We start from the raw sequence: 12,134 nt of genomic DNA, 5'->3' as shown, positions 1-12,134 counted from the left end.
GGCTCGTTGGTCTAGGGGTATGATTCTCGCTTTGGGTGCGAGAGGTCCCGGGTTCAAATCCCGGACGTGCCCATCTCAGTGTCGGTATGGTCGCCCAGTCTCTTAGTCAACTTATAATTTTGATGCAAATCTATACAGGAAGATGGTGGAAAAACTAACATGAAACAACAAAACTGAGACTGTACCCCGAGTACTCCCAAAAAAATGCTTGAGTTCCTTATAATTTCAATAACCTTGGTCCAATCGCGCATTTTTTTCAAAAATCTTGGAAATGACATTAGCTACCTAGCTACAGTCCAAAATCAGCTTCTACAACCTCTTAGAACATTTCTACTCTAGTTTCCACCCCTCCACAGTACAGAAACAACACTGATCAAAATCACCGGCAACCGACTCTGGCCTAATCACCATTCTCACCCTCTTTGATCTGATAGCAGCTTGCGATACAATTTCTAAAACCATCCTCCTGAACAGACTCCTAGACATAAGTTATCTATACCCTACCTCTTGTCAAGATATTTCACAAACTAAACCTACACTCCCACTGTTATGCAGATGACACTCAGCTCTACCTCTCCACATAATCAACTGCCATTATTCCGGGTTCCTCCATTTATTGACTGCTTCCCCGAAATGTATTATTGGTTCTCATCCAATTTTCTGCAACTTAACCATGATAAAACTGAAATCCTACAGATAGGTACCAAGTCCACTCAAGCCAAAAGTGACAGTTTTTCCCATGACACTTGACAATACCTCAGTTTCCCCCTCTGGTCAGGTTAAGACTCGGGGTGTCATCCACTCTCTCCTTTTCATCAGAATTAAATGAAAATCCCCGATCTGCATACTTTCTACTTTATAGAATAATCGTCCTGCGTCCCCGTCCATCAGTATCTTTTTAAAGCACGTCCAACCTTGTATTTGATCAGTCCCATTAACAGAACTTGCAATAATTTACTGCAACTAAAAAAAAAAAAACCTCCTGATTAAAAGCAATTGCTAAAATTAGGCCAAAAAGCGGATTTGTAAAAACATCAGCAGGTTCTGACAAATAGCCTAGGGTCTCCACATTAGAAAATGGAATGTTATTGATATTCTAAAAACTGGTAGACAGTTTTGTATCCCCGTCCCCATTAATGAGGGTGACCGCAGACATAGTTGTTATGACACAAGGCATATTCGCAGGTGAGAACAGACCAGGGATGGCGCTGCCTGACAACACATTATGATAGCAATTGACACTTAACCACGCAGCCTAACATATTGCATTGGCCGGGAATTGAACTCGGGCCTCACGCATGGCAAGCGAGAATTCTACCACTGAACAACCAATGCTTAGTACTTCTTGTCCAATAGAATAGAGACGTCCACCATAGAAAACGTTTTATCTGGCCCTGATAATGCATGTTTTTTCCTTCTTAAAATGTAGCGTTCTTGCCATGTATGCAATGCATCAAGTGAACGATACATTTCTTTAACGGTAAGATCACTCTGCAGAAACGATTAAATACTGGAAGATGCACGAACGATCCCCAACAATACATTGCGATAATACGCGCCTGTATTAATACATTGAGAAAACCCTAATTACGTTTGATAATGTTACAGTGAGATACCAAATTTGAGTATTATGAGACTAAGCTGTGGCGATTCTGATAGTTGGAACACCACCACTTGACTTTAATTATGACTACAATCAATAAAGTTAACTGATTTCGATACTTTGTGGCAAGCACTTTGGCTCGTTGGACTACGGGTATACAGTAATACCCCGGTTATCGCGGTTAATGGGGACCGAGACCACCCGCGAAAACTGAAAATCCGCGAAGTAGCGGCGCACCTTCAAAAATGCTTAAATAAAAAAAATAAAATAAATATATATATATATATATATATATATATATGGGTAGAGAGAGAGAGAGTGAAATTCATGTTATAACAAAAAAAAAACAAATTATTATTAAAACTTCTTTTTTATTCCCCAGCCATTATTTTCGTATTTATTCAATTACTTCTTTTTGTATTTATTTAATTACTTCGACTTTTACCTGCTGGTACGCCATCCGGTGTGCCCTGTGAATGTTGTGATCCTCCAGCAGAGCTGGAGGATTGAGCAGGACTCTCCAAACGCAGACACGGGAAAAAAGGTGGTGATAGAAAGATATTTATTATAATCACAATATAGTCAGTGTAATCAGCGCGTCTCGCAGCAGCTGACGGCATGGCGCGAGAAGATCGCTGGAGGAACGCCCACACAGCTGAAAAAACAAAATCACACGCGGCATGACAGGCACGGATCATGACAGTGAAATGAAAGGTGGCATTCTTCATTTATATATTTATTCATTCATAACTGACAGCCTCACGCTCCGCTCCTGCCCGGGCGGAAGAGGTGCTCCTATTCGGCTTACTGTGACGCGAGCATGCGCTCCTCCTCCGGAGCTTCCATTCGGTTAAACTTAGGGGCCGCTTGGAACCGCCCGTGCCCGGGGACGGTGCTCCTCTTCGGCTTACTGTGACGCGAGCATGCCCTCCTCCTCCGGAGCTTCCATTCGGTTAAACTTAGGGGCCGCTTGACACCGCCCGTGCCCGGGGAAGGTGCTCCACTACGGCTTACTGTGACGCGAGCATGCCCTCCTCCTCCGGAGCTTCCATTCGGTTAAACTTAGGGGCCGATTGACACCGCCCGTGCTCGGGGAAGGTGCTCCTCTACGGCTTAACTGCCACGCACGCCGGCCGGAACTCTGGTACGGTCCGAACCGCGCAAAACGTCGCCACCAATCGTGTCCGGGGGAACTTGCTCTTCTTCGTCCACTCTCTTCTTCGTCCACTCTCTTCTTCGTCCACTCTCCTCTTCGGCGCACGCCGGCCGTCTAACCGCTCCAGCGCCCCCTCGTGCCGCTCGGCGAAACTACAATGCCTCCGAATATTTTTTAGACCCGCGAAGCACTGAAGCCGCGAAAGGTGAACCGCGAAGTAGCGGGGTATTACTGTAATTCTCACTGAGGACCCTCTTTCAAATCCAAAACAAGACCATCATTACACTGGATTACTTTGAGTTCACCTGAATCTTCCGTACTGATAGGAATGGTTCTTCGCTGGTACGAGCATGTCATCAATTGGAGGTGGCTCATTGGGCTCTGGGTATGGTTGTGAGTGGTTTCTCGTTCAAATCCAAACAGGTTCTAAGTGTAAATTCAGGGTTGGTTGGGAGAGGTTCCAGGTTCAGATCCGGGGTCTTAGTGTCGATGAAGGCTTGCGGCCAACAGTCAGTTACCCAGCTAAACGTGGCTCGTTGGTCTAGGGGTATGATTCTCGCTTAGGGTGCGAGAGGTCCCGGGTTCAAATCCCGGACGAGCCCATCTCAGTGTCGGTATGGTCGCTTAGTCAACTCATAATTTTGATGCAAATCTATACAGGGAGATGGTGGAAAAACTAACATGAAACAACAAAACTGAGACTGTAACCCGAGTACTCCCAAAAAAATGCTTGAGTTCCTTATAATTTCAATAACCTAGGTCCAATCGCGCATTTTTTTCAAAAATCTTGGAAATGACATTAGCTACCTAGCTACAGTCCAAAATCAGCTCCTACAACCTCTTAGAACATTTCTACTCTAGTTTCCACCCCTCCACAGTACAGAAACAACACTGATCAAAATCACCGGCAACCGACTCTGGCCTAATCACCATTCTCACCCTCTTTGATCTGATAGCAGCTTGCGATACAATTTCTAAAACCATCCTCCTGAACAGACTCCAAGACATTCTTTATCTATACCCTACCTCTTGTCAAGATATTTCACAAACTAAACCTACACTCCCACTGTTATGCAGATGACACTCAGCTCTACCTCTCCACATAATCAACTGCCATTATTCCGGGTTCCTCCATTTATTGACTGCTTCCCCGAAATGTATTATTGGTTCTCATCCAATTTTCTGCAACTTAACCATGATAAAACTGAAATCCTACAGATCGGTACCAAGTCCACTCAAGCCAAAAGTGACAGTTTTTCCCATGACACTTGACAATACCTCAGTTTCCCCCTCTGGTCAGGTTAAGACTCGGGGTGTCATCCACTCTCTCCTTTTCATCAGAATTAAATGAAAATCCCCGATCTGCATACTTTCTACTTTATAGAATAATCGTCCTGCGTCCCCGTCCATCAGTATCCTTTTAAAGCACGTCCAACCTTGTATTTGATCAGTCCCATTAACAGAACTTGCAATAATTTACTGCAACTAAAAAAAAAAACCTCCTGATTAAAAGCAATTGCTAAAATTAGGCCAAAAAGCGGATTTGTAAAAACATCAGCAGGTTCTGACAAATAGCCTAGGGTCTCCACATTAGAAAATGGAATGTTATTGATATTCCAAAAACTGGTAGACAGTTTTGTATCCCCGCCCCCAATAATGAGGGTGACCGCAGACATAGTTGTTACGACACAAGGCATATTCGCAGGTGAGAACAGACCAGGGATGGCGCTGCCTGACAACACATTATGATAGCAATTGACGCGTAACCACGCAGCCTAACATATTGCATTGGCCGGGAATTGAACTCGGGCCTCACGCAAGGCAAGCGAGAATTCTACCACTGAACAACCAATGTTTAGTACTTCTTGTCCAATAGAATAGAGACGTCCACCATAGAAAACGTTTTATCTGGCCCTGATAATGCATGTTTTTTCCTTCTTAAAATGTAGCGTTCTTGCCATGTATGCAATGCATCAAGTGAACGATACATTTCTTTAACGGTAAGATCACTCTGCAGAAACGATTAAATACTGGAAGATGCACGAACGATCCCCAACAATACATTGCGATAATACGCGCCTGTATTAATACATTGAGAAAACCCTAATTACGTTTGATAATGTTACAGTGAGATACCAAATTTGATTATTATGAGACTAAACTGTGGCGATTCTGATAGTTGGAACACCACCACTTGACTTTAATTATGACTACAATCAATAAAGTTAACTGATTTCGATACTTTGTGGCAAGCACTTTGGCTCGTTGGACTACGGGTATACAGTAATACCCCGGTTATAGCGGTTAATGGGGACCGAGACCACCCGCGAAAACTGAAAATCCGCGAAGTAGCGGCGCACCTTCAAAAATGCTTAAAAATAAATAAATAAATATATATATATATATATATATATATGGGTAGAGAGAGAGAGTGTGAAATTCATGTTATAACAAAAAAAAACAAATTATTATTAAAACTTATTTTTTATTCCCCAGCCATTATTTTCGTATTTATTCAATTACTTATTTTTGTATTTATTTAATTACTTCGACTTTTACCTGCTGGTACGCCGTCCGGTGTGCCCTGTGAATGTTATGATCCTCCAGCAGAGCTGGAGGGTTGAGCAGGACTCTCCAAACGCAGACACGGGAAAAAAGGTGGTGATAGAAAGATATTTATTATAATCACAATATAGTCAGTGTAATCAGCGCGTCTCGCAGCAGCTGACGGCATGGCGCGAGAAGATCGCTGGAGGAACGCCCACACAGCTGAAAAAACAAAAACACACGCGGCATGACAGGCACGGATCATGACAGTGAAATGAAAGGTGGCATTCTTCATTTATATATTTATTCATTCATAACTGACAGCCTCACGCTCCGCTCCTGCCCGGGCGGAAGAGGTGCTCCTATTCGGCTTACTGTGACGCGAGCATGCGCTCCTCCTCCGGAGCTTCCATTCGGTTAAACTTAGGGGCCGCTTGGAACCGCCCGTGCCCGGGGACGGTGCTCCTCTTCGGCTTACTGTGACGCGAGCATGCCCTCCTCCTCCGGAGCTTCCATTCGGTTAAACTTAGGGGCCGCTTGACACCGCCCGTGCCCGGGGAAGGTGCTCCACTACGGCTTACTGTGACGCGAGCATGCCCTCCTCCTCCGGAGCTTCCATTCGGTTAAACTTAGGGGCCGATTGACACCGCCCGTGCTCGGGGAAGGTGCTCCTCTACGGCTTAACTGCCACGCACGCCGGCCGGAACTCTGGTACGGTCCGAACCGCGCGAAACGTCGCCACCAATCGTGTCCGGGGGAACTTGCTCTTCTTCGTCCACTCTCTTCTTCGTCCACTCTCCTCTTCGGCGCACGCCGGCCGTCTAACCGCTCCAGCGCCCCCTCGTGCCGCTCGGCGAAACTACAATGCCTCCGAATATTTTTTAGACCCGCGAAGCACTGAAGCCGCGAAAGGTGAACCGCGAAGTAGCGGGGTATTACTGTAATTCTCACTGAGGACCCTCTTTCAAATCCAAAACAAGACCATCATTACACTGGATTACTTTGAGTTCACCTGAATCTTCCGTACTGATAGGAATGGTTCTTCGCTGGTACGAGCATGTCATCAATTGGAGGTGGCTCATTTGGCTCTGGGTATGGTTGTGAGTGGTTTCTCGTTCAAATCCAAACAGGTTCTTAGTGTAAATTCAGGGTTGGTTGGGAGAGGTTCCAGGTTCAAATCCGGGGTCTTAGTGTCGATGAAGGCTTGCGGCCAACAGTCAGTTAGCCAGCTAAACGTGGCTCGTTGGTCTAGGGGTATGATTCTCGCTTTGGGTGCGAGAGGTCCCGGGTTCAAATCCTGGACGAGCCCGTCTCAGTGTCGGTATGGTCGCCCAGTCTCTTAGTCAGCTTATAATTTTGATGCAAATCTATACAGGGAGATGCTGGAAAAACTAACATGAAACAACAAAACTGAGACTGTACCCTGAATACTCCCAAAAAAATGCTTGAGTTCCTTATAATTTCAATAACCTTGGTCCAATCGCACATTTTTTTCAAAAATCTTGGAAATTACATTAGCTACCTAGCTACAGTCCAAAATCAGCTCCTACAACCTCTTAGAACATTTCTACTCTAGTTTCCACCCCTCCACAGTACAGAAACAACACAGATCAAAATCACCGGCAACCGACTCTGGCCTAATCACCATTCTCACCCTCTTTGATCTGATAGCAGCTTGCGATACAATTTCTAAAACCATCCTCCTGAACAGACTCCATGACATTCTTTATCTATACCCTACCTCTTGTCAAGATATTTCACAAACTAAACCTACACTCCCACTGTTATGCAGATGACACTCAGCTCTACCTCTCCACATAATCAACTGCCATTATTCCGGGTTCCTCCATTTATTGACTGCTTCCCCGAAATGTATTATTGGTTCTCATCCAATTTTCTGCAACTTAACCATGATAAAACTGAAATCCTACAGATAGGTACCAAGTCCACTCAAGCCAAAAGTGACAGTTTTTCCCATGACACTTGACAATACCTCAGTTTCCCCCTCTGGTCAGGTTAAGACTCGGGGTGTCATCCACTCTCTCCTTTTCATCAGAATTAAATGAAAATCCCCGATCTGCATACTTTCTACTTTATAGAATAATCGTCCTGCGTCCCCGTCCATCAGTATCCTTTTAAAGCACGTCCAACCTTGTATTTGATCAGTCCCATTAACAGAACTTGCAATAATTTACTGCAACTAAAAAAAAAAACCTCCTGATTAAAAGCAATTGCTAAAATTTGGCCAAAAAGCGGATTTGTAAAAACATCAGCAGGTTCTGACAAATAGCCTAGGGTCTCCACATTAGAAAATGGAATGTTATTGATATTCTAAAAACTGGTAGACAGTTTTGTATCCCCGCCCCCAATAATGAGGGTGACCGCAGACATAGTTGTTATGACACAAGGCATATTCGCAGGTGAGAACAGACCAGGGATGGCGCTGCCTGACAACACATTGTGATAGCAATTGACACGTAACCACGCAGCCTAACATATTGCATTGGCCGGGAATTGAACTCAGGCCTCACGCATGGCAAGCGAGAATTCTACCACTGAACAACCAATGATTAGTACTTCTTGTCCAATAGAATAGAGACGTCCACCATAGAAAACGTTTTATCTGGCCCTGATAATGCATGTTTTTTCCTTCTTAAAATGTAGCGTTCTTGCGATGTATGCAATGCATCAAGTGAACGATACATTTCTTTAACGGTAAGATCACTCTGCAGAAACGATTAAACACTGGAAGATACACGAACGATCCCCAACAATACATTGCGATAATACACGCCTGTATTAATACATTGAGAAAACCCTTATTACGTTTGATAATGTTACAGTGAGATACCAAATTTGAGTATTATGAGACTAAGCTGTGGCGATTCTGATAGTTGGAACACCACCACTTGACTTTAATTATGACTACAATCTATAAAGTTAACTGATTTCGATACTTTGTGGCAAGCACTTTGGCTCGTTGGACTACGGGTATACAGTAATACCCCGGTTATCGCGGTTAATGGGGACCGAGACCACCCGCGAAAACTGAAAATCCGCGAAGTAGCAGCGCACCTTCAAAAATGCTTAAAAATAAATAAATAAATAAATATATATATATATATATATATGGGTAGAGAGAGAGAGTGTGAAATTCATGTTATAACAAAAAAAACCAAATTATTATTAAAACTTATTTTTTATTCCCCAGCCAATATTTTCGTATTTATTCAATTATTTCTTTTTGTATTTATTTAATTACTTCGACTTTTACCTGCTGGTACGCCGTCCGGTGTGGCCTGTGAATGTTATGATCCTCCAGCAGAGCTGGAGGGTTGAGCAGGACTCTCCAAACGCAGACACGGGAAAAAAGGTGGTGATAGAAAGATATTTATTATAATCACAATATAGTCAGTGTAATCAGCGCGTCTCGCAGCAGCTGACGGCATGGCGCGAGAAGATCGCTGGAGGAACGCCCACACAGCTGAAAAAACAAAAACACACGCGGCATGACAGGCACGGATCATGACAGTGAAATGAAAGGTGGCATTCTTCATTTATTTATTTATTCATTCATAACTGACAGCCTCACGCTCCGCTCCTGCCCGGGCGGAAGAGGTGCTCCTATTCGGCTTTACTGTGACACACGCCCGCCCTCCTCCTCCGGAGCTTCCATTCGGTTAAACTTAGGGGCCGCTTGGAACCGCCCGTGCCCGGGGACGGTGCTCCTCTTCGGCTTACTGTGACGCGAGCATGCCCTCCTCCTCCGGAGCTTCCATTCGGTTAAACTTAGGGGCCGCTTGGAACCGCCCGTGCCCGGGGAAGGTGCTCCTCTACGGCTTACTGTGACACGAGCATGCCCTCCTCCTCCGGAGCTTCCATTCGGTTAAACTTAGGGGCCGCTTGGAACCGCCCGTGCCCGGGGAAGGTGCTCCACTACGGCTTACTGTGACGCGAGCATGCCCTCCTCCTCCGGAGCTTCCATTCGGTTAAACCTAGGGGCCGATTGACACCGCCCGTGCTCGGGGAAGGTGCTCCTCTACGGCTTAACTGCCACGCACGCCGGCCGGAACTCTGGTACGGTCCGAACCGCGCGAAACGTCGCCACCAATCGTGTCCGGGGGAACTTGCTCTTCTTCGTCCACTCTCTTCTTCGTCCACTCTCCTCTTCGGCGCACGCCGGCCGTCTAACCGCTCCAGCGCCCCCTCGTGCCGCTCGGCGAAACTACAATGCCTCCGAATATTTTTTAGACCCGCGAAGCACTGAAGCCGCGAAAGGTGAACCGCGAAGTAGCGGGGTATTACTGTAATTCTCACTGAGGACCCTCTTTCAAATCCAAAACAAGACCATCATTACACTGGATTACTTTGAGTTCACCTGAATCTTCCGTACTGATAGGAATGGTTCTTCGCTGGTACGAGCATGTCATCAATTGGAGGTGGCTCATTTGGCTCTGGGTATGGTTGTGAGTGGTTTCTCGTTCAAATCCAAACAGGTTCTTAGTGTAAATTCAGGGTTGGTTGGGAGAGGTTCCAGGTTCAAATCCGGGGTCTTAGTGTCGATGAAGGCTTGCGGCCAACAGTCAGTTACCCAGCTAAATGTGGCTCGTTGGTCTAGGGGTATGATTCTCGCTTAGGGTGCGAGAGGTCCCGGGTTCAAATCCCGGACGAGCCCATCTCAGAGTCGGTATGGTCGCTTAGTCAACTCATAATTTTGATGCAAATCTATACAGGGAGATGGTGGAAAAACTAACATGAAACAACAAAACTGAGACTGTACCCCGAGCACTCCCAAAAAAATGCTTGAGTTCCTTATTATTTCAATAACCTTGGTCCAATCGCGCATTTTTTTCAAAAATCTTGGAAATGACATTAGCTACCTAGCTACAGTCCAAAATCAGCTCCTACAACCTCTTAGAACATTTCTACTCTAGTTTCCACCCCTCCACAGTACAGAAACAACACTGATCAAAATCACCGGCAACCGACTCTGGCCTAATCACCATTCTCACCCTCTTTGATCTGATAGCAGCTTGCGATACAATTTCTAAAACCATCCTCCTGAACAGACTCCATGACATTCTTTATCTATACCCTACCTCTTGTCAAGATATTTCACAAACTAAACCTACACTCCCACTGTTATGCAGATGACACTCAGCTCTACCTCTCCACATAATCAACTGCCATTATTCCGGGTTCCTCCATTTATTGACTGCTTCCCCGAAATTTATTATTGGTTCTCATCCAATTTTCTGCAACTTAACAATGATAAAACTGAAATCCTACAGATAGGTACCAAGTCCTCTCAAACCAAAAGTGACAGTTTTTCCCATGACACTTGACAATACCTCAGTTTCCACCTCTGGTCAGGTTAAGACTCGGGGTGTCATCCACTCTCTCCTTTTCATCAGAATTAAATGAAAATCCCCGATCTGCATACTTTCTACTTTATAGAATAATCGTCCTGCGTCCCCGTCCATCAGTATCCTTTTAAAGCACGTCCAACCTTGTATTTGATCAGTCCCATTAACAGAACTTGCAATAATTTACTGCAACTAAAAAGAAAAAACCTCCTGATTAAAAGCAATTGCTAAAATTAGGCCAAAAAGCGGATTTGTAAAAACATCAGCAGGTTCTGACAAATAGCCTAGGGTCTCCACATTAGAAAATGGGATGTTATTGATATTCTAAAAACTGGTAGACAGTTTTGTATGCCCGCCCCCAATAATGAGGGTGACCGCAGACATAGTTGTTATGACACAAGGCATATTCGCAGGTGAGAACAGACCAGGGATGGCGCTGCCTGACAACACATTATGATAGCAATTGACGCGTAACCACGCAGCCTAACATATTGCATTGGCCGGGAATTGAACTCGGGCCTCACGCATGGCAAGCGAGAATTCTACCACTGAACAACCAATGCTTAATAGTTCTTGTCCAATAGAATAGAGACGTCCACCATAGAAAACGTTTTATCTGGCCCTGATAATGCATGTTTTTTCCTTCTTAAAATGTAGCGTTCTTGCCATGTATGCAATGCATCAAGTGAACGATACATTTCTTTAACGGTAAGATCACTCTGCAGAAACGATTAAATACTGGAAGATGCACGAACGATCCCCAACAATACATTGCGATAATACGCGCCTGTATTAATACATTGAGAAAACCCTAATTACGTTTGATAATGTTACAGTGAGATACCAAATTTGAGTATTATGAGACTAAGCTGTGGCGATTCTGATAGTTGGAACACCACCACTTGACATTAATTATGACTACAATCAATGAAGTTAACTGATTTCGATATTTTGTGGCAAGCACTTTGGCTTGTTGGACTACGGGTATACAGTAATACCCCGGTTATCGCGGTTAATGGGGACCGAGACCACCCGCGAAAACTGAAAATCCGCGAAGTAGCGGCGCACCTTCAAAAATGCTTAAATAAAAAAAAAAAAAAAAATATATATATATATATATATATATATATATATATATATGGGTAGAGAGAGAGAGAGTGAAATTCATGTTATAACAAAAAAAAAAAATATTATTAAAACTTATTTTTTATTCCCCAGCCATTATTTTCGTATTTATTCAATTACTTCTTTTTGTATTTATTTAATTACTTCGACTTTTACCTGCTGGTACACCGTCCGGTGTGCCCTGTGAATGTTATGATCCTCCAGCAGAGCTGGAGGAATGAGCAGGACTCTCCAAACGCAGACACGGGAAAAAAGGTGGTTATACAAAGATATTTATTATAATCACAATATAGTCAGTGTAATCAGCGCGTCTCGCAGCAGCTGAAGGCATGGCGCG

At 44.3% G+C, this 12,134-nt stretch overlaps 6 non-coding genes across 6 annotated transcripts; 4 read left to right on the top strand and 2 right to left on the bottom strand.

The window, feature by feature from the left end:
* trnap-ugg (transfer RNA proline (anticodon UGG)) lies at positions 1–72 on the top strand. The gene has a single exon. It is a non-coding gene; the product is annotated as a tRNA-Pro (tRNA).
* Positions 73–1,264: 1,192 nt separating this feature from the next.
* trnag-gcc (transfer RNA glycine (anticodon GCC)) lies at positions 1,265–1,335 on the bottom strand. The gene has a single exon. It is a non-coding gene; the product is annotated as a tRNA-Gly (tRNA).
* A 1,954-nt stretch (positions 1,336–3,289) lies between these two features.
* trnap-agg (transfer RNA proline (anticodon AGG)) lies at positions 3,290–3,361 on the top strand. The gene has a single exon. It is a non-coding gene; the product is annotated as a tRNA-Pro (tRNA).
* Positions 3,362–6,543: 3,182 nt separating this feature from the next.
* On the top strand, positions 6,544–6,615 carry trnap-ugg (transfer RNA proline (anticodon UGG)). Its single transcript has one exon. It is a non-coding gene; the product is annotated as a tRNA-Pro (tRNA).
* A 3,294-nt stretch (positions 6,616–9,909) lies between these two features.
* Positions 9,910–9,981, top strand: trnap-agg (transfer RNA proline (anticodon AGG)). Its single transcript has one exon. It is a non-coding gene; the product is annotated as a tRNA-Pro (tRNA).
* A 1,183-nt stretch (positions 9,982–11,164) lies between these two features.
* On the bottom strand, positions 11,165–11,235 carry trnag-gcc (transfer RNA glycine (anticodon GCC)). The gene has a single exon. It is a non-coding gene; the product is annotated as a tRNA-Gly (tRNA).
* Positions 11,236–12,134: the final 899 nt, after the last annotated feature.

The sequence above is a fragment of the Idiotropiscis lumnitzeri genome, chromosome 12 (assembly GCF_059441095.1).
Source record: "Idiotropiscis lumnitzeri isolate Australia: NSW breed Sydney's pygmy pipehorse chromosome 12, RoL_Ilum_1.0, whole genome shotgun sequence".
Classification (NCBI taxonomy): Eukaryota; Metazoa; Chordata; class Actinopteri; order Syngnathiformes; family Syngnathidae; genus Idiotropiscis; species Idiotropiscis lumnitzeri.
The sequence above is the reverse complement of the archived record's forward strand: the minus strand, read 5'-3'. Positions and strand labels throughout refer to the sequence as shown.